Raw genomic sequence first — 25805 nt, forward strand, 5'->3', positions numbered from 1 at the left:
TATTTATAAATTTAAAATATTCCTTAATATCATGGACAAATATGGTAAAATAAAAGAGATATTGACATTTGTGTCGATCATTAATATATTTAAAGCATATAAATCGGCGAATGTGAATTCCGTCCGGTCAACTTTTATTAAGAAAAAACATTTTTATTTACTATATACTGTATAAAGTTGATATTTTCATATCAAGTATTTATTGATCTCGTAGATTTCTTAGTTTCGTGTAAAAATATTGTAAAACAAATAAGATATTCACACTTTTTTTATCAGTTCAATATGATTAACGCGTACATCGTCGAATGTGAACACCGTCCGGTCAACTTTTTTTGGAGACAAACTTTTTTGTTAACTATAAAGTTTATATTGTCGTATCCAATATTCATAATTCTCACAGATTCCTGAATTTCATGGACAAATATTGTAAAAGAAAAGAGATATCAACACTTGTTGTCGAGGGGTTGAATATCTGTTTAGCGTATATCGGCGAGTGTGAATACCGTCCGGCCAACTTTATTTGCTCAAAAATATTTTTTTTCACTTATTTTGTTTGATTTTCATAAAATACATTTTTATATCTTTAAGGTCTACAAATATTTAACCAATATACCGAATAACAAAAAAGTTATGACTATTTATATCTCGTCCGGTCAACCGTCCTGTCACTATCCGGGCAATCGTCCTGTCATTAGTGCTTCCCCACACTCCCGGTTAATCACGGAACCACCATCACATAATAAAAAAGCACCTTATAATAAAAAAGCACCTTATAATAGAAAAGCACCTTATAATAAAAAAGCACCTTATAATAGAAAAGCATCTTATAATAAATAAGCATTTTATAATAGAAAAGCACCTTATAATAAAAAATCACCTTATAATAGAAAAGCACCTTCGTATAATAGAAAACCACCATCTTATAATAGAAAAACACCATCTTATAATAGAAAAACACCATCTTATAATAGAAAACCACCATCTTATAATAGAAAAGCACCATCTTATAATAGAAAAGCACCATCTTATAATAAAAAAGCACCATCTTATAATAGAAAACCACCTTCTTATAATAGAAAACCACCATCTTGTAATAGAAAACCACCATCTTATAATAGAAAACCACCATCTTATAATAGAAAAGCAATAAAAAAGACACATAAGACAGCTATGGCGTTCCATATAGATTGATTACTGACCTGGTTATTGTAGATGCGATCCAATATATTCTGTGAAAGGTTTCAAATGATATGAATGAAAGATTTTGAATACTCAATAATGATAATCGCAAGGGGGAAATAATTCAATCAACTTAACCCTTTTCGTTTTCGTGTGACATATTTAGTAACTTGTTGGCATTCCTTTTTGTGCTTCATATAGTTTTCTGTTCCAATACAAGTTGGAAAAGGTACCAGAACAAATAAAATACAGCAAGCTCAGGTCTTTTAGAACAATTTTTATTTTACTTTACAGATTATTTTGGTTATTTAAAAACCAAAACATATTATTTTGTTATTTGTCCGAAAACCATAGGCATTTTCGAGGAGTTGAATTTGATACAACGTCAAATTTAGCCGGTCTCGGAATTTATCATATTTTATTGTGTAACTATATATAGGTTATTACATCAATTGTTTGTTCATTCATCAGCATTCAATAATCAGTTGTCAATATCTTTTTTATATAATAAAAAAGCAGAACAAAAACCTATATCTTGGATGTCACCTACCGATTTTTACTAATTTCTGGGTTTGTAATAACATGAGCGACACGATGGGCGCCATATGCAGAGTAGGATCTGCATAGCCTTCCGGAGCATCTGAAATCACCCCACGTTTTTTGTGGGGTTCGTGTTGCTTAGTCTTTAGTTTTCCATGTTGTGTCTTGTGTTTTAATATAAATTTTGTCTGTTTATCTTTTTCTTTTTTAGCATGGCGTTGTCAGTTTATTTTCAATCTATGAGTTTGGTTGTCCCTCTTTCCTCTTATAGTTCTGCTGCGAAAAATGGAAGCCTTAATGAGGACTAGGTCAGGTCGTTAATAATGGACGTGAACAGGTATAGCCGTTTTGGACAGAAAATAAATACCTTGTAGTTTATCCTTTAATTTAGAATAAATGAGACAAGAAAGGTTATCTCGCTTTACATTATGTAAACCTAAGACCGTGTAAAAAAGCAGACAATGAACTATTTTGTAGACTGCATATGATTACGTCATTCGTAACAAACGATACACATATATGACAAAAAATGTCAGGGTATTCAAAACGACATTTAAATGTGTAGCTATTCATTACTTATAAATTTTACTTCTTTGTGTGTTGTTAGTGTCAACAAAATACTGTATCTAAGGACAAATACTTTCTGTTGTGGAATCATTTTTTCGACATAGTTTTAAAGGTAAGCATTTATGCAAGAATTGCTAATTATCTTAAATATTTTCGATGGTAAGTTGTGTATTGAAGTAAATATATGCGTTTGTCTGTTAATTGAACTATGTATTCTTTACTTCTTTTTTTGCTATATTATGAATTTGCCCAGTAAGGCTTTAGTCGTTGGCCGCTTGTTCCATGTTTGTCGAAATAATTTGTAATTAATTTTTCAAAAACAAGTAATCAATAAGATTAAATTGACTTATTAATTACATGAGGGTATGGATGGGGGGGGGGGGGGGGGGGTGTGATGGCAAAATATGGCGAGGTGAAACATGTCTGCGGGCGTCTAATCCTGTGACAGTGGAATAAATAGCACAACATATGAACACACTTTATATAAGAAGTATTACGCAACGTACAACGATAACAAATATAACCCAACATGCTTATTACACAAAGTTCAGATCGGAGAGTACAAACCGTTACTGAAAGTACGTGCTATGCCAATAACAACTTGATCAAATAATCATGTTTCTAGTAATTAACTTTCAAACGTCATAATTCAGCCAGATCTTTTTATAGACCGTCAATATTTATAAATCCTAGTTTGCCAACATTTCATTTAACAATTAAAAACAAATTGTTCAGAGAAAAATTGAAGGTCTTTCCACAAAAAAAGTATTTTGATATGAAAATAGTTAAAATTCGGTTTAAAATGTCATTAACAGGGTCAAATGATAGCTAATAGTACGCTGATTTAAAACATTCATGGTTTTTATACAATATTTTTTAAATGAAGGAGAAAATTTGTTACTTCCGGTATTATTTAACTGTTTTAATGACACTGATTCCAAAAATATATGGTTCTATATACTTTTACATTCAAAAAGTACAAAACATAGTTACTTCCGGTTTACACAGGGTTACTTCCGGTTCCTTTTTTATGGTCATATGACTTGCAACTAAATGTAAAAAGTCACATGGCTTTATCATGTATACATATGAGGTAAAAGCAAAGGTCAAAATCTAGAACGTCAATTTAACCTATGACCTTGAGCTCAATTTCAATTTTATTAACCAAGGACCTCAAATCAAAAGACCCTTGATCATAATAATATTTTGTTCATGAGTTATATCATAATATGCATATTTTTAAACAAACAGGGGAGAAAACTCTTATTTTATGTTAGCGAATCCTTTAACATGTTTAAACCAATATGTATGTGTTACGACATGTCGCAACTAACAATTAAGCAAAAAAATGTGCATGAAAAGTGGCGAAAATAAGCTAAAATCTAAATTTAGAAATGACATTGACCTTTGACCTTGATCCTTTTTTTTTTAAACCAAGGATCTCAAATCAAAAGACCCTAAGGTTTTATCACTTATGGTTTACAAGCAACAACTAATGTTTTTTCTTAAAAATACAAAAGGGGAAATAACTCCCATATATTGTCTCTGGACTGCTTCAGTCAAAATTATTTTTATGATCCTGAAAATATAATATAAAATAATAGGTAAGTTTCGTTTTTGATACTGACTATATCATATGGAATATCTAGACGAGCCCGTTAGGGCGAGTTGAGATATTCCACATGATATAGTCAGTATCAAAAACAAAACTACATATTATTCTGTTTATCGGTAATTATGACGTCACACAATGTTTTCAGTGATACAGTCAGTACGTTGATAATCGAAAATATAAGCCACTAAAATCAAAGGTTAAATATACGAATTACCGATAAAACGAGCAAATTGGTGAAATAAATTTGTCGTAATCTTTAACGGTTACGAAGGAGATTTGTACACTAGAAAAACAGTGTTGGAGATAACTCGTACAATAAAATATACTAGTCAACAAAAGAAACGATACACGACTTTGAAATAAAATTTATCAAAAAGTATTTTCAATTGAAAATAAAATGAGATACACTATTTTAAAAAGTTTTCATTTGCAATGTTTGCACATGTGATAATGAAAATCGAAACTTGTCGGAAAGTATCTAAATTCTGTGTAAACGATCATAGGGTGCAAATTAGGTTTGCGGAAAGTTGAATAAAAAATCGACACACAATTTTCTAAGTACTAAATAAAATTTCAAATTTGTTTAAAAATATTCAATATGCTAATTCTACGAAAGCCGAGAAGGCTCACCTATAATTCAGAATTCAACATTCGGAATTCAGCATTCAGAATTCAGAATTCGGAATTCAGATTCAGAATTCGGAAATATTCGTTTTATAATGTTATACACTTAGTTATTATAATTGTAATAATTACTATTTGTTTTCATTGTGAAAATGTAATACCTGTCTTTATATCATCTACTCCTTCTTATATAAAGAAATTCTATTTATTTGTCCATGGCATAATCTGTATAGGAGGGTTTGCTTTCATTTCATCTTTGTGAGTTTACTGGTTTGAAATCGACCCCTGTAATCCTATGGTTTTAACATCCACTCTTACCACCATCCCAACATACACCACTACGCTGTTTATATTCCTTGTCTTTATTTACTCTCTAAAAACATGCATGTTCATCAAACCCCGAAAATATCTTATTTCGAACAAAAAGCGAAAATCCGATTAGCGTTAAAATTAAATATAGAATTACATAAAACTTAGGTAGTAAAAGCTTTCGATCATGAAACATATATAATTTCTCTGGCAAAACTTTGTAAAAAAAGTATTCTTTAAAATTATCCGTATTTTGACACGGACCTCCATATAGTTTATATCTATAATTTGGAAGGGATTAATTAAGAGGGTAAAGCAAGGCGACAAATAGGTGACGCGGATTCTAGCACTTTTCTAGCTTTGGGCTTGCTCTCTCTCAACACTATATTACATGCCTATGAGTCTATCTACATTCCCTTTTTAGCTCACCTGGCCTAAAAGGCCATGTGAGCTTTTCTCATCACTTGGCGTCCGTCGTCGTCGACGTCGTCGTCGTCGTCTGTCGTCGTTAACAATTTTTCAAACATCTTCTCCTCTGAAACTACTGAATGGATTTGAATGAAACTTAACATGATTGTTCCTTAGTATATCCTGCACAAAATGTGCGCTTCGATTTTTGATCCGTCAAAAAACATGGCCGCCATTACTTAAAATAGAACATAGGGGTCAAATGCAGTTTTTGGCTTATATCTCAAAAACGAAAGCATTTAGAGCAAATCTGACAGGGGTAAAAATGTTCATTAGGTCAAGATCTATCAGCCCTGAAATTTTCAGATGAATCAAACAAACCATTGTTGGGTTGCTGCCACTTAATTGGTAATTTTAAGGAAATTTTGCAGTTTTTGGTCATTATCTTGAATATTATTATAGATAAAGATAAACTGTAAACAGCAAAAAAGATCAGCAAAGTAAGATCTATAAATAAGTTAAATGACCAAAATTGTCAATTGACCCCTTAAGGGGTTATTGTCCTTTAATGACAATTTTTCACAATTTGTTCATCATATTTGCTAACTTTAAAAAATCTTCTTCTCTGAAACTACTGAATGGATTTGGTTAAAACTGAGCATGATTGTTCCTTAGATTATCCTGCACAAAGTGTGTGCTTTGATTTATGATCCGTCAAAAAACATGGCCGCCGTTACTTAAAATAGAACATAGGGGTCAAATGCAGTTTTTGTCTTATATCTCAAAAACGAAAGCATTTAGAGCAAATCTGACAAGGGTAAAAATGTTCATTAGGTCAAGATCTATCAGCCCTGAAATTTTCAGATGAATCAAACAAACCATTGTTGGGTTGCTGCCACTTAATTGTTAAATTTAAGGAAATTTTGCAGTATTTGGTCATTATCTTGAATATTATTATAGATAAAGATAAACTGTAAACAGCAAAAATGATCAGCAAAGTAAGATCTACAAATAAGTCAATTTGACCAAAATTGTCAATTGACCTCTTTAGGAGTTATTGCCCTTTAAAGACTTTTTTCACAATTTGTTCATCATGTTGACTTACTTTAAAAAATCTTCTCTTTTGAAACTGCTGTATCAATTTCAGCCAAACTTAGGCTAAATGAGTTTCAGAGTTTCAGAGTATCTAGTATAAATTTTATATTTCATTTCCTTGCATGTCAAGAAACATAGCTCCTATGGCTAAAATAGAACATAGGAGAAAATGATTTTTTTTTGCTTTTGAAGAAAATAGGACGATTCAAAGAACATTTAAATAAATTGAAAAGCAAAAATAATCATTGATGAGAGATTAAACCAAAAAAATTCAGGTGAGCGATTCAGGCTCTTGAGAGCCTCTTGTTTGTCATTTGCCCTTGTATAAACGCATGTTTCTAAAGGGAATTTACTAGTTCCGTGAAACGTTTTCTCAGAAAGATGTTTGATTGTGAAAAAAAGTTCAGAGATATGTTATATCCTATACTTATTTGCAATCCCCTTTCCACTGACGCGATAAGAACGTGTACATATCTTGCTGAGAAAGGCGATATCAATTTCCTGCGATTTTAAGTGTGGTGAAAGCAAACTTACACAATACTGAGTACATACAAAAACGCAACACAACAAGTTTGAACCTTTTATTACAATTACTCCATTATCTATAATAAAAGCAACAAAAAAATAATAACCTGGGGTATTGCACATGTTTCTCAATTCATTTGGATCGATCATAGTAGTTTAACGAGTGAGTGAATGAATTCTGCTTAACGTACAGAAGCAAATAAACTATATGCATATTCCTGATGTGAACATGTGAATAAATGATGAATAAACTCTGCTTTGTGTTTGTCCGATATGTTGAGCCGGATACCAATTTCAAAGTCTTTTGATTGATCTAGCGGACAAAGGTTCGAACTTACGACATTCTGTACTCCGACAAGCATGCTAACAACGAGACCATTTAGTTTGTTTTAGTATAATCATGGATGTTTAAATATTACTTCCATGGTATAATATATTCTTCCCTGAACAATTATTTTTTATAAAGTCCTGTTATTTACATAGCTACTGATATATTTCATGGGAGATAAATTGTTTCAATCTTTAGACAAAATAATGTTCTATTTGTTGTTGCGTTTTAATTTACACTCGCTATACAAACGGAAAGCAATGACCGATCATCATAGACTATCAATTACAGAACTATTAAACTCATTATGTATGTTTATCTTAAGCCAGCAAATTCTCAAGGTTCTAATACTATAATCTGACAAGTAAATAACCTGTGTATTCCTTATCTTTATCTTAATCTCGTATTTAATTTGAAGTCGGTCGCAGTTTAAAGTTAGCTCGTATAATAATAATTACTGTATTTAAAGAATGTGACTCAATTAGCATTCACTAATCTACCTTGTGACCCTCACAAAAATAATACAGAACACATATTATAGATATTACAGTCTTTGAACATATCATTCTATATATATAAATGATTGTCTGTAGAAAAGTAAAAAGAAAAACAAATTATACATTTAATTTATTGCTCAGACTTGTATATACAGATGTCTTATTTTTTGGAACTCATAATTGATAATAAATAGTTAATATCTTTTTAAATATAACCATTATTATTTGTTCTAGTACTTTAATTTATGATACTGCAGTTAATGAAGAGTGTGTGGGGAGGCACGCGCGGGAAATGTTTATTTGTAACAGTTGATTGACATACAGTAACACATGCGATGATAATTTTCATTTTCCACATCACGTATCTTGAATTTTGACTTGACTGTATTTAACTTTATAAAAAACAGACATAGAGAAAAAGTTGGCCAAGTTTTGCAATAAATAATTTTGTTTTGAACATGCCCATGTTTTGAACAATTGTCCACCTGACAGGACGGACTCCACCGGCCGTCAACATATACTTAAGGGGTACACCAGATGAGTAACGGAGTTTAACGGATATGAACGGACACGAACAAATTGCTTAAAGTAACAAATTGAGATGCTATCCGTTACTCATCCGTGCGCGTTATCCGGTACAGTGACCAGGGCACGGTCAAACGATTTGTATAGGTATCAGAATTTCTTAAAAATATCTTCATAAATGTAAAATTTAGATTCCACAAAAACGATGATAGATTTCAGTAGTTGAAATTGAAATAGCTGAAGAAATTGAAGAAATTAGATTTTAAAGGATCAAATATTTGTATATGTGCGTTTAAAAAAAACTATTACGGTATTTTTGTATAATCGTTGTCCGTTTGTCCGTCGTCCACACTTCGGACAATATAACTCAAAAACGATTTTTTTTTTAACTTTAAAACATCCGTGCAACCTTGCATTATATTTTGCCTGATAGGAGCCGGCAATGTGACGTCGCGTTAGTCCTACAACTATTATTCCGACATCCAATTATTCCGACAGCTCATTATTCCGACAGCTAATTTTACCGACAATGCATCTGCCATAACTTTATGGGTTAAGTTTCTCTAAAATGACCAACTCCATTCTCCATATTATTTGTATTTGTCCGTTTTTATTCCCATTATTCGCCTCATGTTGGATATTTGCTGGATATTTGTCTCAGTTCCTTGGAGATACACATTCTTATTAATTAACCCCATAAGGATTATTGCCCTTTGAAGTATTTTTTTTTAAATCTTTTGTACACTTTTGGTATCTTTTACAAAATTCTTATCCTCAGAAACTTCCCAGTAGACACACACATTGATTTAACATTGAATCAATGTTTATTTTCTATGTTGAATCAATGTTGAATTATTATTAGATTTTGCAAATTTGTATCAACGTTGAAATCCTATGTTGAATCAACGTTCATGTTCAACATTGAATCTATATAGATTAATGGTTGCTTCAACATTGTTTCAACAAATAGCTTAATTTGAATTCAGATTGAATTCAGGGTGAATACAATACTAGTATTCAACACAGAATCAAAATTGGTTAGTGGTTGTGTTCAACTGTGTTTCCACCTAAACTAATATGTTTCATTCATCCTGTATTTTCTGTGTCTTGCAGTCCTTAATTTTATACTGTAGCAATATTCAAGCTATTGTCTTCTCAAGGTGCTCAACATGCAAAATGCCATATCAATATTCTGCCTCAGGAAACCTGATCCAATAACTGCTCCATTAGACCCAAGTTTTAAAATAATCTCAAAACAAAATTGATTAACTTTAAAGTCATTGTATTTATATTTGACATGGTGTGGGCTTTAGCTCATTGTTGAAGACTGTATGGTGACCCAAAGATGTGTGTTGAGGGACTTTCTACAAATAATAATTTAACCACCAAGATTTTTTTAACATTTTACGATATGCTTATAACAACACAAATTATCATCCAAGAGAAATATTGATTTCGAAAGCGCACAACCCTTAATACACAAATATTGCTCAATGTCTATTTGAAATATCTGATTGATCAAAATATAAAACAAAGTTTGCTGTTTGGACACTTCCTAACCCATGTATTCTAATGTCCAACCACTGATTAGAGAGAAATATTTAATACGATAAAATTAAAATAAATTTATTTATTAATAGTGAAACTTCAACTTCTTTTTTCTCACACCTGGTCTTTTTGGAGCCAATTTTAGAAAGTTTATTGTTTTGTCAGACACTTGAATTGCTGTTCCGTGATTCCATCTAGGTCTTCATGAGGACATCTACAAAATCAAAAGTTGTAACATTGGCAAGTTTAATTTTGTTCAACACATTGAACTATTAATAACTTCATAATGATAATTGATATTACTTTAAAGTATAAATCAAAAGCATAAGAACCAGTGAAAACTAAAGTAAATAACAGTTGTCCTTTGAAGTCTCAACTACATTTCCTTTTAGATAGACTAGAAGCTATAATCTGCAAGAAAATCCTAAATACTACATTTTAATTTGAACAAATTGAAGGTTTATCCACTTATGTCTTTTTCTGTATTACTTGTGCTGCGACATGGATATCTGTCTAATTGACATATTCGAGGATGGTAAAGGGAGGTTCTTAACACGTGAAATAAAAATTAAAAAAAACGCTGCAATGACAATAAAAATTGGGGTAAAGGAAGCACGAAAAATTAAATCGTGAATATAAAGTAAAAAAGTACTAGAAGTAATTACTCAGTCGTTATTGGAGATCACACAGTCATGATAATGGACACAAAGACCCTGCGGTCACCTTTTCCCTTCCCATGTTGCATCCGAATATGGGAAAAAAATATTCATAACTTGATCGCAATTTATATCCTGGGAACACATAATTTAAAACAATCTCCCAACTGACTTCGAATTAAGTCATGGTTTACTTTTTTTTTAACTTGAATGTTGGGACTAGCACGAGAAATTAAGAGTACCCACACAAAACACGGAAAATAAATAAAAGGAAACAAAAATAATGCATATCGAACCAAATACGAGAAATAAAAAGCAAAAACATATGAAATAAAAAGGCCATAAATGCAAATAACTTTTACCACCCTCATTTACCCTTTATGTTTGATTACCTTGTCAAAACTCTACTTCAATTTTGACAGTAAAATATTAAAGGTCCAACTTGGTGAGTCATATATAGCTTCTGACTTCTGATGAAAAAAATTCATGAGACGTTGCAAGATATCTTGGGAATGGTAACATGCTATCCTGATCCTGTCCTGTTCCTAAGGTCAATCATTAGATTATCCTAAACATCCCCCTTTTTCACGCGTAAAATTTCAACTTTTCAGTACAGTTTTCATAACAACATGATATGCTCACATTTCTAAAATACGATAACGTAATCACAATAAATAATATAAATACTTACGATAAAAATGTAAAAGCTGTATACAGGAAAGATATTGATAAAAACTCTGCAGAAAAAACTGGTGGCCTCGTTAGCGCAAACTTTGGCAACAAAAACAAATGCACATGCGCATATCTGAATAGTCTTAAAATGGAAATGTTACTATGCCGCGAAAATTTAAATCGTTATTTAAATAGATCTATCCGTTGTTTATATGACAAGTTGTCAACCATTGTTTATGTACTGATGTATACGTCTTTCTCTTTGAATTGATAAAAAGAATTAAAAAAAAAGAAATGAAAACAAGATATTTGACATCAGAAGTCAAGGAAAAAGGGGAGGGATCTTTTAAGGGAAAGGAGTTATTCACAAATATTTAATTTTATATTTACTGTATGATCATGTATACACCGTGTATCATCAGTACACCGGATACTAACCAAGCGGGCGTGATCGATTTTGACCTCACACGGTAACGAAAATCTGTGTTTTGTTCACATACTTTCAATGTGTACCTCAATCTAAACATAATTGTTGTTTTAAGAAATGATTTGTTCGTAGGTTAATGATAAGCGATGTCTCATTATTTTCCCAAAACAAGAACGATTACTAAAACATGTGCAAATACTTGTCAAAGAAGTTGTCACTCGTCTCATCCGATATAATTCTATATTCATAACACTTGAACTCTTTTTCTGATAGAAGGCCACTGTGCGTGTGTAATAAGTATAGTTGTATCTATAATTGGCATTGAAATCTTTCATGCATATGTTGTTGTTCGATATTGCATTCCGAAAAGAAGCGTTGTGTACGGTGTTTAGCTGATCACAAAAATCCTTCTGTACGGTGCATAGTTAAATTGCTGTACACCGTACACAAAAACAAATTTTTCATACTCGTTAATTACCCAAAAAGTTTCAAGGAATGAGTAATCACAGGGAGATTTATGATTGGGAACTATTACTTTTGCCCTGTATTAGATTTCTTTCAGGTAAAACATGTAAATGTCTCGACAATTGTATCGAAATTGAATGTTGGTGTTGACATTCACAACTATTTGCGCATTTACAAGTTAATTGTTCTTATTAGAATATAAAAGTCTTACTAAATAGGAAAAATTCGATGCGAAAATTATTTTTGAGCAGGAATTTCAATATTCGAGGTGTGAAGTTCATGATTAATCAGTAATGATTATATACACTGCGATTGTTTTATGTGTTATCCTATAATCATCACAACTAAAACATATATCAATTATTACAATATGTATGTTATAACATTTGATAAAAATTATTTCCCAATTCTGAATTCCGAATTCTGAATTCTGAATGCCGAATTTTGAATGCTGAATTCTGAATTATAGATGAGCCTTCTCGGCTTTCGTATAATTCAATTATATTCATGTTGTAACTAATGGGTTGAAATATTGTTTTTTCAAATTTTTGGGAAAAAAACTGTTTTTTTTATATCTCAAAAAATTCAAAAAAAATGTTTTTTATTTTCGTCTCAAATCAATGCTTTAGATATGAAAACGACACACATTAAATTTGGAACCTTTCGGATAAGTTTTAAGATTGCTATCCCTTTTTGAATATCACTTTCATCGGATTTTGTCTAATGCTTAGTCCGTTTCTGTGTGTGTTACATTTTAATGTTGTGTCGTTGTTCTCCTCTTATATTTATGGCGTTTCCCTCAGTTTTAGTTTGTTACCCCAATTTTATTTTATGTCCATAGATTTACGAGTTTTGAACAGCGGTATACTACTGTTACCTTTACTTACACATAATGTCTATGGTAAATCAGTTGAAAATGTATACATTTTCACCAAAAACAATGTATTTTAATATGAAAGTTGTAAAAGTAAGTTTAAAATGTCAAATCATAGCTAAGTGTACGCTGATTCCAAAAAATATATGGTTTCTATACAATATTTTTTAAATAAGGGAGATAATTTGTTACTTCCGGTTTGAAAAATGTTACGATATTATTTGAATATTTACTTGACACTGATTCCAAAAATATCTGGTTCTATATACTTTAATATTAATAAAGTTAAAAAAAATAGGTCACTTCCGGTTGTTATTTTCAAGGTTAAATGGTTTGATACTTTTTGCCAAAAGTCTCATGGCTTTATCATGTATACATATGAGGTAAAGGCAAAGGTCAAAATCTAGAAGGTCAAATTAAGCTATGACCTTGAGATCAATTTCAAGGTCATAAACCGAGGACCTCAAATCAAAAGACCATAGGTCTTAATTATATTTGGTAAATGAGTTATATAACCTTACGCATATTTCTAAACACAAGAGGGGGGAACACTCCCTTTTACATTCAACATACCCTTGCAATCAAAATTTACGTGTTACAACATATCGCAACTAACAATTAAGAAAAAGCAATTTGTTGATATCTTATACGGTTTTGGGGAATAAGTGAAAATAAGCCAAATTCAAAAATTAGAAAATGACCTTGACCTTTGAACTTGACCTAATTTTCTTCTTTTTTTTTGGACCAAGGACCTCAAATTGATTAAAATCGTTTTTTATGACCCTAGCTAAAGAATGTTATTATAATTATTGAATGCTTCTTTTTGTAACTCCATAAGATTGTAAACGCGTTGACCGTTCGCACATTTTGATAATGGAGCGCTACTGCGCTAAACAAGCTGTACTTCGGGCAACGCTTTTACACCCCAATGAAGTAACAAAACGAAGCATTCAATTCATAAATAAAATGTACACATGGATTGCATGATAAAATAAAATAAAGCACAATGGTGAAAACAGGTGATAATGACTTTTGTTCACGATGTCACTAAGTCACAATTTACAACAATATTTCACAAAGTCATTCAGTTCAGAGAATGAAGAAGTTGGGATGATGCATCATCAGATGGAGGCTGGTGACTTCAACTTTGTATCGTCGTCTATTTTTGTTAGCAGACCATTCTTGTAGTGCCGGAGTCTTCAAGAGTTAATCGGTGGTATATACATCCTATATGTTGGGATGGACAAATGTTCTTAATTTTGTTGTTCCAATCTTCCAGGGAGTTGGTGATGTATTTTCTTTTGTCAAGTATTTGTTCCATTAAAAGAAGTATCCTTAACCAAAGCCTTTGTCAATCATATAATCAGTAAATGATGTTGAAGCGAGTAATTTGTCAGCTTCATTAATATTTTCCAAAGTTGTTAGCCAAACATCACCAACAAGGTAGATTGGATTGATTGATAACAGTGTGGTTTTTCGTATACGTCGAGTGATGTCTTCATTTTCTTTATAGTTTATCTGTTGTTCACATGTCTGTGTCTTTCCCCAAATACATCGGATAGAGTAAACGAAGCAGCCTTTGACAATTATCCTTTGGAGCACTATCCACATTGCGTTGTTATTTTTGTCTCGTAATAGGTAAGGGGATGGTTGGGATCCCGCTAACATAAAAAATATAAAGAATTGATTGAGGTTTTTATATAGTTCATTTCAGAACAAACAGTATAATTTAAAAAGATAAAAAGAGATTTTAAAAAGTTTTATTATTTTAGTTTTCACATTTCCTCTTAGGATGAACCAGCAATCAAAAAAAATATTTGATCATCGTCAATATAATAAATATATTTCTGAATATCTTTTATTAAGATTGTTTTCAGATATTATGAATTTTCCTGGTTAATTAACTATGCCATGCCTACCTAACCCACATGATGTATAAACAATGTTCACGCTGTTGCTTTCAACCAATCGTATTACTAGAAATGAATAGATTAGAAGGTAATATGAACATATCACAGAAGACAGCTTTGATGTATATAAAGATGTCGAATTTGTCTCAAAAATATAATATACGTTTTAGGGCAAATAGTGCATATATATAACATGTTTATTGATATACACCTACAGTGTATCGTCTTGTTTTATATCTACCAACGTCCTAAAAACTCAAATGTTGAACATGTTTATTTCCAGTTAAACACATATTTGTGTAATCATCAGACTCAACAACACCAGTAGCTCAGACATGGAGCTACGTCACCGGATGAAACACTCAATCACAGATTCATTGAGAACACGAGAAGAAGAAAAGTCACCGAGATCAGCTGTTTCGGATGACTTAAATAGTAATGATGAAATAGAAAATGAAGATGCGGTAAAAGAAGAAGACCCTTTAGAAAAGTTAACAAGCAATGAACAAGATTTGGCGTCACCTTTCACTCAACAGAATGTTGGATTGGTTTTTGGTAACACAAAGATCTTTGTTCAAAAGGAACTTCTTATAGCGGTGTCTCCTGTGTTTAAGGCCATGTTTAGTTCTTCATTCCTTGAAGGATCGAAGGAAGAGGTACCTTTACCAGGGAAAAAACTCAGCCATTTTGTTCTTTTTTTACGTTATCTGACTCCAGGATTCGATGATGAATTATCAGGTAAATACATCAATTGACCTGTAATTAGAACATCTGGTCGTCATATTTAGATATAGACAATAACAATCACGTACATTAAGTACATGTATCTCAGATTTCCATAAATTTTTTATCGTTTTGTTTTTAACAGATTTTTTACAATTATTTTTTTGCATTTTCATAATATAGAAAATGCCAATCTGCGGCTCCGGTAAGGCGGTATTTTTTGGGAATGACAATACTATCAATTGGGAAGAATTCTGGATAATTTATTCATTACATGTTTTGATAACTTTCGTGATTTTAAATTTATGATAATGGACGATCTCAAAATGGCTTTCTGTATATTTAACATGTCAGATGGCGATATTTTGCATTTAGCACCACTCTCCTTAGCAGAACCTACACCCCAAATTACTCTTGTCGGATTTTTAAACCAACATCGTCCTAAAAATAAACGAAATTCTTTTCAGTGAACGTTAAATAAGCAGCAATTAATTAAACAACCAATCAATCAATCATAATTCAATGGGTCTCATTGGTACAACCATCATACATAAGTATGTAATTCATCTTATTCTGTTTATTCATAATTGAATATTGAAGTAGAACTCATTAGTCTCTATACGTTTGGATATTTCATCCAGCAACTCTTGTTATTGTTACTATATTAAGGTTTTTACTTTCAAAATATTTGTTGTTTATAACTCTGTGTCGGTTGCAGTGTAAGTGAGTTGTGTCCCATATATCACTGAAGGTAATTCATTTTTTTAAAGATAAAAACTCAAATTCATCTAAACTAAACATTTTTTTTGAATGTAATCTTTGAAAACCAATTGATTTTTTCCAGAAGACAATGTTCATCATATGTTGCCTTTAGCTGATGAATATCAAACTGATGATTTAAAGAAAAGAATTGAAGATTTTCTGGTTGATGGTGTGTTTTCCAAATCAGATTCCATCACTTCAGAGCAAATCATATTAGATATTCTTGAAGCGGAAATGTACAAATTATCTGACTATTTAAAAGAATCCATTGCAGTTGCTTCCCGGAAAAAGTTTAACAGCTTGACAAAAAGTCCAAAATTTGCAGAAATATCTCAAACTACACAAAGTAAAATTAGCTTCAAACGGTGGAAAGATATCGATAAGATATTTAACAAGGCCGTAAAAGTTAGTCCTCAGTTCATACGGCATCAGGAAACTAAAGTGATACATGGTTATTCAAGAGGATTTGGGTCGAGCGTGCCTAATGAACCTAAACAATATGAAATTGATATCAAAGAGGTTGGTGAACATTTAAAAAACTACATGAAAGAGAACTAATGCGCATTTACATAAGGATGTATACTCTTTATAGGTCACATGATACCAAATGGGATATCTCCCGCATTGGAACACGTTACCACTAAACAAAAATGAAAAAATCAAGCCGTAAAGTCATTCTTAAGTTGTTTCAATTTGTCCGCATAAGAGGTTGCTGTCTTATTCATGTTATTAATAAATATAATGTTGTTTAACATACTTCTTGCTATTTTTTATTTTTCTCTATTACACTGTGTCTATTAAAACTACCCCGCCAAAAAATGTTTGATATATTTGGAACTGTCACGGAAGATCAACTTAAAGGAAAAAGGTAGGAGTTCTGTTTATTTATTTGTAATTATTTGTGATACTACAAAATATAAATAGATATTTTTTATATAACTAAAATTATCGATGGTAGGTGTTTTGAAAGTAAATTGAAACCGGACGTACACGTGTTGATTCATATGGAATCACACCACACAGCGAAGCATTTATTCGTAGCTGGTGAGAATAATGTTACGAAAATTTTATTCTTTGCAAATACGTTTATAAATATACTATTTTGCTAACAGAATGGTATGATCGATGAATCTGAAACATCATCACGCAGTATCATAGATACCACTTTTTTCCTACTATTAATTTGAGGTACAATATGCCGGTGAGAAACATTAATTGTGCTGTAAAGAATACACTGTTTCAAGTTGTGGTATGCATAAAAAAATGTCCAACAGCATTCGTCCTTCTACTAGTTAAGGCATTTGTTTCTTAGATTGATATGGTGTATATCATAATACCAGAACCCAAATGAATGAGAAAGCTGATGTAACTTATCTGCTTGTGTCCATCCCTTAAGACAAATACACTAAAGCAGTGTAATAAGGCCTAACACAAACACACATACGCACAAACACAAACAGTACACCATAGCCACCACTTTATTCCAGAAGCTTCTAACTGATGCCGAATTCTAGAGTGTTAAATTGTGATTGGGACCTACCCAAAACAATTAGAACTTTTCTGAAAAAGAATATCGATGAAAATAGAACTATATCATTTCCCCATAATGATTGAATGTTAGGAAAATTGACCAGAGTTATCTTACTTTAATCACAGAGAGGGGAAAGTTTTAATTTAAGCCTAATTAATATTAAAACGATTTTCCACTTACAAATATAGTTACCTTATTGATATATAAGGACTTTGTCAGCTAAATCTATTAATTTTATGAGATATTATGAATTTTTATGACAAAAGAGAAACATGCTAAGCGTGGAAATCAGCGTTTAGGTCATTCACCTACCTGTAGTATATGTATATATGGCACACACACCATGATGTCAGTTCATAACCAGTTTGGTAAACGTAATGTTTCTAATACAAATATATCAGCTTGACTTATATGGTTGACTAAATGTATGCGATAATCTAAAATCGTTTAAAAAGGAAATTTATAAAATATTGATTTAACGGATACAATTAAAAACAAATTGCATAGACAATAACAATCAAAACCAAGGAGTAAACAAAGACTCGCAAAAACCAAAGGACATTTACATCAACAGTTATAAATAATAAATAAGAAACAACACGAACTCCACTGAAATAGATATGAATAACATTGATCTTCTACAGTTTTATAACAACAACATATTTTAACTTCTTTTTTAAGAGAGAGAAGAAAGATACCAAAGGGACAGTCAAACTCATAAATCTAAAACAAACTGACAACGCCATGGCGAAAAAAGACAAACAGAAAAAAAATAGTACACATGACACAACAAAGAAAACTGAAGAATAAACAACACGAACCCCACCAAAAACTAGGGGTGATCTCAGGTGCTCCGGAGCTATTTAAGCTATTCAAACCTGGTGATCTTTATATACTGTGATGATCTCCTCTGGAGCATTATGGCACAATTTGAATATGAACAGATAAAATCGAAGTCGTGTGAGACGGGTTCAAAGCAGGATAAAACAAGTTGGTCCTTATAAAGAAGCTGTACGTGCTGATTCTCTCTTTGAAGGAGGCAAGAGAGTCAGATGTGGCCATAGTCTGTGGCAAAAGTTCCGAAGGACTATACCGGCGGGGATGAATGAGTCATGGTAGCTACTAGTTGTGCAATCTACTTTTCTGTGTGAACCAAAATAACAACCTTTGATTTTTCAACTCTTTATACCACTATTCCACATACTAAACTTAAGGCTCGACTGAAATAACTCGCCAGCTTATGTTTCTTTAACAAAAAGGGCACTAGATGTTTTAAATATCTAGTTTTGGGCTGAAATTCAGCTCACTTTGTGAAAAATCATACAGAGTGAAGGAGAAAATATACCAACGAGAATATCACTGCCTTGCTGGCATTTTTAATTGAAAACATATATGTTGCATTTGAAGGCTTGGTCTTCCAACAGACTATTGAAATCCCAATGGGTACCAATTGCGCTTCTCTACTTGCAGATTTGTTTTTATATTCTTATAAATCAGACTTTATCCAAAGGCCTGTAAAGAAAGGATAAAAGAAATTAGCCCCGTTTTTAACTTCACCTTTCGGTATATTAATTATGTACTGTCTCAAAATTATATAAGCTTTAGTGATCACTTACACTTAATATATCCAAGTGAACTTTAAATTAAAGATACTACCGACACAAATGACTCTGCTTCATATTTAGACCTTTTTCTCGAAACAACCGCTAATGGAAGGTTGAATACCACAATTTATGACAAACGCGATGACTTTAATTTATCTATAGTCCACTTTCCATTTCTGTGTAGCAACATCCCAGCGGTACCAGAATATGAAGAATATGTGTCTTACTTGATACGTTGCTCTAGAGCTAGCTCAAAGTACGTTGATTTTGTTGAACGAGGAATACAGCTTTCTCAAAAGTTGCTAAGACAGGGCTTTGAATCAATCAAATCAAGGTCATCACTCAAGACATTTTACGGTCGCCATCTTGAGCTGATTAGCCATTATGACAAAAGTGTGACAGAAATTATATCTGAACAAGAGTATATTTTTCGCCTCTTTTAATCTCGGAGTATCTGTAAAAAAGGCAAAAAAAGAGATTAAGCTTTGTCGAGAATGGTTATACAAATAATAATTCATTCTTTTGTATCATAAAAAAAAATATCAATTTTGTCGATTGTGAAAATTGTCGTTTAAGAAAACTTTAAAACGTTGAGGGTACAAAATGTCAAAGTCTTTTTTTTTTTTTTTTTTTCGCTTAGCATGTTCTTTTTTCAAGTTAACATAATTTCGAACTATCAAAGACTACTGCAATGCATTAATCATCCGTAAAAATACTGATACAAAAAAAAGGAGTCATTTTACAATATAGTGTTGCAACACAATCAGCGATTACTCCAGACAAAATATCTTGCTTTACAGTTAAATATTTATTGCGTTGGAATATCTGTTGTTAAAATGAATCAAATGCCGCATTCGTATATGAAGATAGAAATAGTGTGTATTAAAGGAGTATCTTACAGCCATGTCGCCTGTGTTTGAAACAATGTACAGTTCTAAATTCTAGAGGGTCAGGAAAAGCCGACATGGAAAAAAATAAAACACTTTGTTCATTTTCTACGAAACCTTTGTACAGAATAAGATCATGTAGATGATGATTTTACATGGTGAAATACAAATAGGCAGATAATGAACTAAAATATATTTGTGTTTATGAGCCAATTTATGCCCGCCTACAAGTATGGGATGGACTCGCTGTGTTGAAGACACATCGGTTGCCTTGGGCTGTGTTCTGCCCCTGGGTCGGGTTTTTGATTCATAAACGTAGTCCTCGTTTCCATTTCCCATTTTATATGGTATCTGTACATATTGTTTTTGTTTAATTTTTCTTTTGCTACTTTTTAGTTAAACAAACTTCTTACTTATACTGCTGCCTCTTTTAACGACATGGTGGTTATCATGGAAGTTAAAATATAAAAACAAAGGATTAGGAATTTCCGTCAATTTCACTGTATCATTACATACATGTGAAGCAAAAGGCGCAAAAAGCAATGAAACAGTTCTTCGGCTTAAAGTCACAGTGAAGCCTTCAACATGAAGGAAAACAAACTTTCACTTCATTGCAAGTTTAAGACGGCCCGAGCATTTGCCTGAGTAGAAGTCTTTGCAAAAGTATTATGGATAGACCTTGTATGATGTAACACCACTAGTTCAGGTTCAGAAATAAAACTACAGCATTTGATGTATTCCTGTTATAAATCCCAATATACAATTATACACATCATAACCACTCTATCTTTCGAAAAAATGCATTTTGTGTGCAGCGAAATCTCTTACATAAGTTTGACGCAAACGCTTTTTCGTTCGATTTTTTTATCTCAACTTGTAAAAAGTAAAATCACAAAAATACCGAACTCAGAGGAAAATCAATTTCGAAAGTCCATAATCACATGGCAAAATCAAAAAACAAAACGCATCAAAAACGAATGGACAAGAACTGCCACATTCCTGACTTGGCACAGGCATTTTCAAATGTAGAAAATGGTGGAATAAACCTGGTTCTATAGCGCTAACCCTCTCACTTTAATAACAGTCTCATCAAATTCCGCTACATTTACATGATGCGTTAAATAAACAGTCACAATTAATAAAATAGTCGAAATATGGGTACATCAGTCATCATCGTATAACAATTTAACAGGACACAAAAACATCTACTATATACGAACACATGGATTTGGTTTAAGTATACAATTACAATTGATACCATATTCCCGTGCTTTTCTTGATACAGGATTGTTTCTCACAAGAAAGCTATTAAATCAAGAGTTCCAATTGGTGAAGTTGAAATCCTCTCTTCGTAAATTTTACGGACGCAATCACAAATTGGTTGACCGTTATGGAATAACCGTTTCCCAAATGATATCTGATATGCTCCTAATGTCCTAAAATCCCCTTCTCTTTCATCAATGTCACCTACCTAATTAAGACTATTTACCGGATTTGTTATCTCATAAACAACACGACGGGTGCCACATTTTGAGCAGGATCTTCTTACCCTTCCGAAGCACCTGAGATCATTCCTAGTTTTTGGTGGGGTTCGGGTTATTAATTCTGCAGGTTTCTATCTTGTGTCATGTATATTATTGTTTGTCTACTTGTCCTTTTCATTTTAAGCCATAACGTTGTCAATTTATTTTCGATGTATGATTTTGATTGTCCCTCTGGTACCTTTTGTCCTTTTTTAAACAATGTTGACTGCTGTACCTTTTTTATATGTTTACCTATTAAATGTGTTTTGTTCTCGTCTTGTGGTTTGTGTCATACACATGAGAGGCGTATAGTGGGTCGTAAGTAGTCCAATCAATACAGCAGATAACATCAAAGTCATTGCAATAGAAGTTATTTTTTTATTTGCACATAACTTATGAGGAACCACAAACATATTGGTCAAAATCGGAAGGGTGAAAGTGTTATAATTTTATCTTTTGTTCGTTTACATGATACTTTGTCATATCGTCACAACTTTCGCACGCCATACGTGTTATGGGATACAACTCGTGACTCAGGATCAAACAGACCTAAGTCAATGACTAGCGAAGATGACGTTTAAACGAGTGACTGTTTAAGATTCTCGGTTTGTCGCTATGTGTAGTCAACAGATAACATAAACTATAACTGACCCAACGGTTCTGAAGTTACTGTGGATTCATTTATATTCGTTGGATACTAATATTCGTGGATTTCGTGGATACAGGAGAACCACGAATTCAAATGTTCAACGAATTACCAATGTTCTTACAGAATGAGTGTAGCTGTAGAATTTGCCAAAACCACGAAATTAAATATCCACGAAAATGTATGTGTTCTTCAAACCACGAAAATTGATACCCACGAAAAAAAAAAGAAAAGTCAATATAAACACGTTTGTTGATTCCATAATTATACCCTTATTCTTCTAAATTAAATATTTGAAACCATGAATACTTCAATTGCAAACTATTTCGTAATAGCCTTTTGTTACCAGTCAAGTTATGCCTCATATTAACTATGGAAAAAAATAGTTACTATCTGGTCCAATCTGTTAATAGATACATCAGGCGAGGCGACATAAGTGTAACAAAAGGTTTACTAAACGTATATATAATTAAACAGTAAGATATGGTCAAATACATTTAAATGAATGAATTTATTTAAACTTCATTGTATTTGCTATATGTATAGTCAACAAGTAATATACACAAGGATAACTATAACTGACTTGAAGGTTCTGAAGGTGAATATTTTTTATATATGTTTATTTTTTCCATTATTATCTCCGTGTTCAGAGTATTAACATGAAAGTAAAAATGTCATGAAGCTAATTTTTGAACAAACAGGGTAACCAATCTCCGATAAACATGACAGTAGTTTTCGCAAGGTTTTTTTTACCTTTTATTTTGCAGACAGGTAAATAGGGAATGCTCAGATCTCTCGATTTGCTTTTCGTTCCACGAACTTAACTGTTTAACATACTTGATGGAGGTTAAAGTTCAGACACTAGGTCATGTCGTTCGCGCGAAGTTGTTGTAAGAAAGTTAAATTTATATAAGAAACAGATGTAAATTTTTTAAGATTGTTAGGCCTAGTCTTTTAGATATGAGTAAATTTATATCAAGTGTAATATAAATGTTCATGATAAGGCTATTGTTAGATCTACATTGTAGTGCTATTTAAATATATCTTATCGGCTATTGTCTTTAACGTTCAAGCGCAATAATAATCTCAAAGAGAACGAAGAAATAAAATACTTAAACACATAACTCAAACTACATATATCGCAAATTGAACTTCAAAAGACAAATAATATATTCACTTTGGGGTCCGTCTCTTCTCAATATAAACATCGAAATAAATTGTATATTTTATTGTTATAGTTGTGCTAGACATGTATTATAAATTATAATTGACATTTATTTCTGATTCTAAACTATTACAAGTAAGTAATTCATTACAGATTGTAACCTACTATCATTGGTGCATATGTCTATTCCAGGTGTAGGTACTTCTTTATCTTTGAAATAAACCTATATATGCATTATGTTAAGTACCATGCAGTATATATTTTGAAATTTGATAAATCAAACTTGTTGATCTTGGTTTTTTTTTTATAATTTTTGTATGTTTGTTTCTCTCCATCTAAAGTTTGTTTTTACTTAAAATATAAAAAAAAAAATAAAAGTCATCAACCTTTTAAATTCTAGTAGTAACTTTTTCATGTTTTTAATTTATAAAATTTCAAAAGGGTGTTTTTTCCTTTAAATCTTATCTCATCATTATAAAGATGGTTTTAAATTGTGCAACAATACGCATAATTCATTTGTTGTAGGGCGTTCATTTAAAATGGGGTGAATATTTGAAGGCAAATGAGTCACCCTAATAAAAAGGTTAGGTTAGAATATTGTGTTTAACAACAGGAAATACCATCTGTCAGTGTACCAACCGTTGTAAGAATAATACTGAATAAATGTTTCAAAGACTATCAAAGAATAGGCAAACAAAAACACTCGCATTTTAAAAATATTGAGGGAGAAAAGAGGTTGCACCATTCACCGTTAAACATGCACAATAACATATATAAAAGTAAACATTTGTCCATATTTGTCATTTACTAGCTTTACTATCATCTTATGGTTATGTAACACACAACATTGGTATGTTTAAAACAAGAACTGTAATGTTTGATAAAAGGACATATAAACTTTTATGCCAATACCCTTGATTTTTTCGTTTTTGTTAACGGACAATTAATACACTTGTTGCAGCCTTTTGCATATTTTCATTAACGATATATCTGTAATCCAAATATGTGACATATATATTATATTACCAGGAATACATATAATTGGGGTTTGATGAAATGCAGAAACCTTCTACAAGTGCAAAAGAGTGTGAACCAATTCTACAAGAAATAAGTGAAAATGATGATACTTTTAGTGAAGAAGAATGGTCGAAGGACTCAGAGGAAGATTTTGAACTTTTATCAAGCCGGGAAAAAAACTTAGCCTCACCTTTTAATCAACCAAATATCGCATTTGTTTTTGGTACAAGTAAGCTCTATGCACAAAAGGATTATCTTATAGACGTCTCGCCTGTGTTTAAAGCAATGTTTAGTCCTACATTTCTGGAAGGATCTTTAGAAGATATACCTCTACCTGGTAAAAAAATTAGTCATTTTGTTCATTTCCTACGTTATCTGTCTCCGGGATTCGAAGATGAACTTACAGGTAAATAAAGGCAACAGTAGTATACCGCAGTTCGTAATTCATAAATCGATTTAGAGAAATAAATCCGGGTTACAAACTAAAACTGAGGGAAACACATCGAATATAAGAGGAAAACTACGACACGACAGAAACACAACATTAAAATGTAACACACACAGAAACGAACTATACTATAACAACGGTCAGTTTCTTGAATAGGTACAGGACATTTTAGAAAAAAATGTTGGATTGAACCTGGATTTGTGGCATGCCAAACTGCCCGTCAAAATCAAAATGACAACATTACATGACAGGACTACAGTTCAAATAAATGAAGAAACACATAGGACAGAGAAACACACGAATAATAGCTAACAAAAGGTACCAGGTTCAAAATCTATTACGCCAGACGATAGTTTACCATTAATTTGCACGCCTAGCCAACATACTTACGAAAATGTAATAGCAATCATTTGTTTTTTTGCAAAAAGGAATATTGCGGTTGTCGTAAGAAAGAACTCATAAGAATTTATAAAACGTCAGTGCAAGTAATTTTTTTTATCTAAGAGCTTGACATTAAATCTTGTCTTTTATTAAAACTTAATGTTGTCTAGGAGATGTATTTGAAAAACGATGTCGACTGTCTTCGTACGTTTTGCGTAATCTTCACAGATCTACTTCTTCATAATATCATTTTTAGAATGTCTCATCATTCTTCCAAATGCAAGTGCATGTATTGCAATGCTGTAGTTAAAAAGACATCAATGCATTTATTTACTTTTTTTTCAGAAGACACTG

At 31.9% G+C, this 25805-nt stretch overlaps 2 long non-coding RNA genes across 2 annotated transcripts; one reads left to right on the plus strand and one right to left on the minus strand.

The window, feature by feature from the left end:
- The first annotated feature begins 2250 nt into the window (after positions 1–2250).
- Positions 2251–17001, plus strand: LOC143058966 (uncharacterized). The gene is made up of 3 exons (XR_012973310.1): positions 2251–2398; positions 15048–15502; positions 16332–17001. It is a non-coding gene; the product is annotated as an uncharacterized LOC143058966 (long non-coding RNA).
- On the minus strand, positions 9823–11193 carry LOC143059565 (uncharacterized). The gene is made up of 2 exons (XR_012973516.1): positions 11108–11193; positions 9823–9974 (listed from the first exon to the last, which is right to left on the minus strand). It is a non-coding gene; the product is annotated as an uncharacterized LOC143059565 (long non-coding RNA).
- Positions 17002–25805: the final 8804 nt, after the last annotated feature.

Source organism: Mytilus galloprovincialis, chromosome 14 (assembly GCF_965363235.1).
Source record: "Mytilus galloprovincialis chromosome 14, xbMytGall1.hap1.1, whole genome shotgun sequence".
NCBI classification, from domain to species: Eukaryota; Metazoa; Mollusca; class Bivalvia; order Mytilida; family Mytilidae; genus Mytilus; species Mytilus galloprovincialis.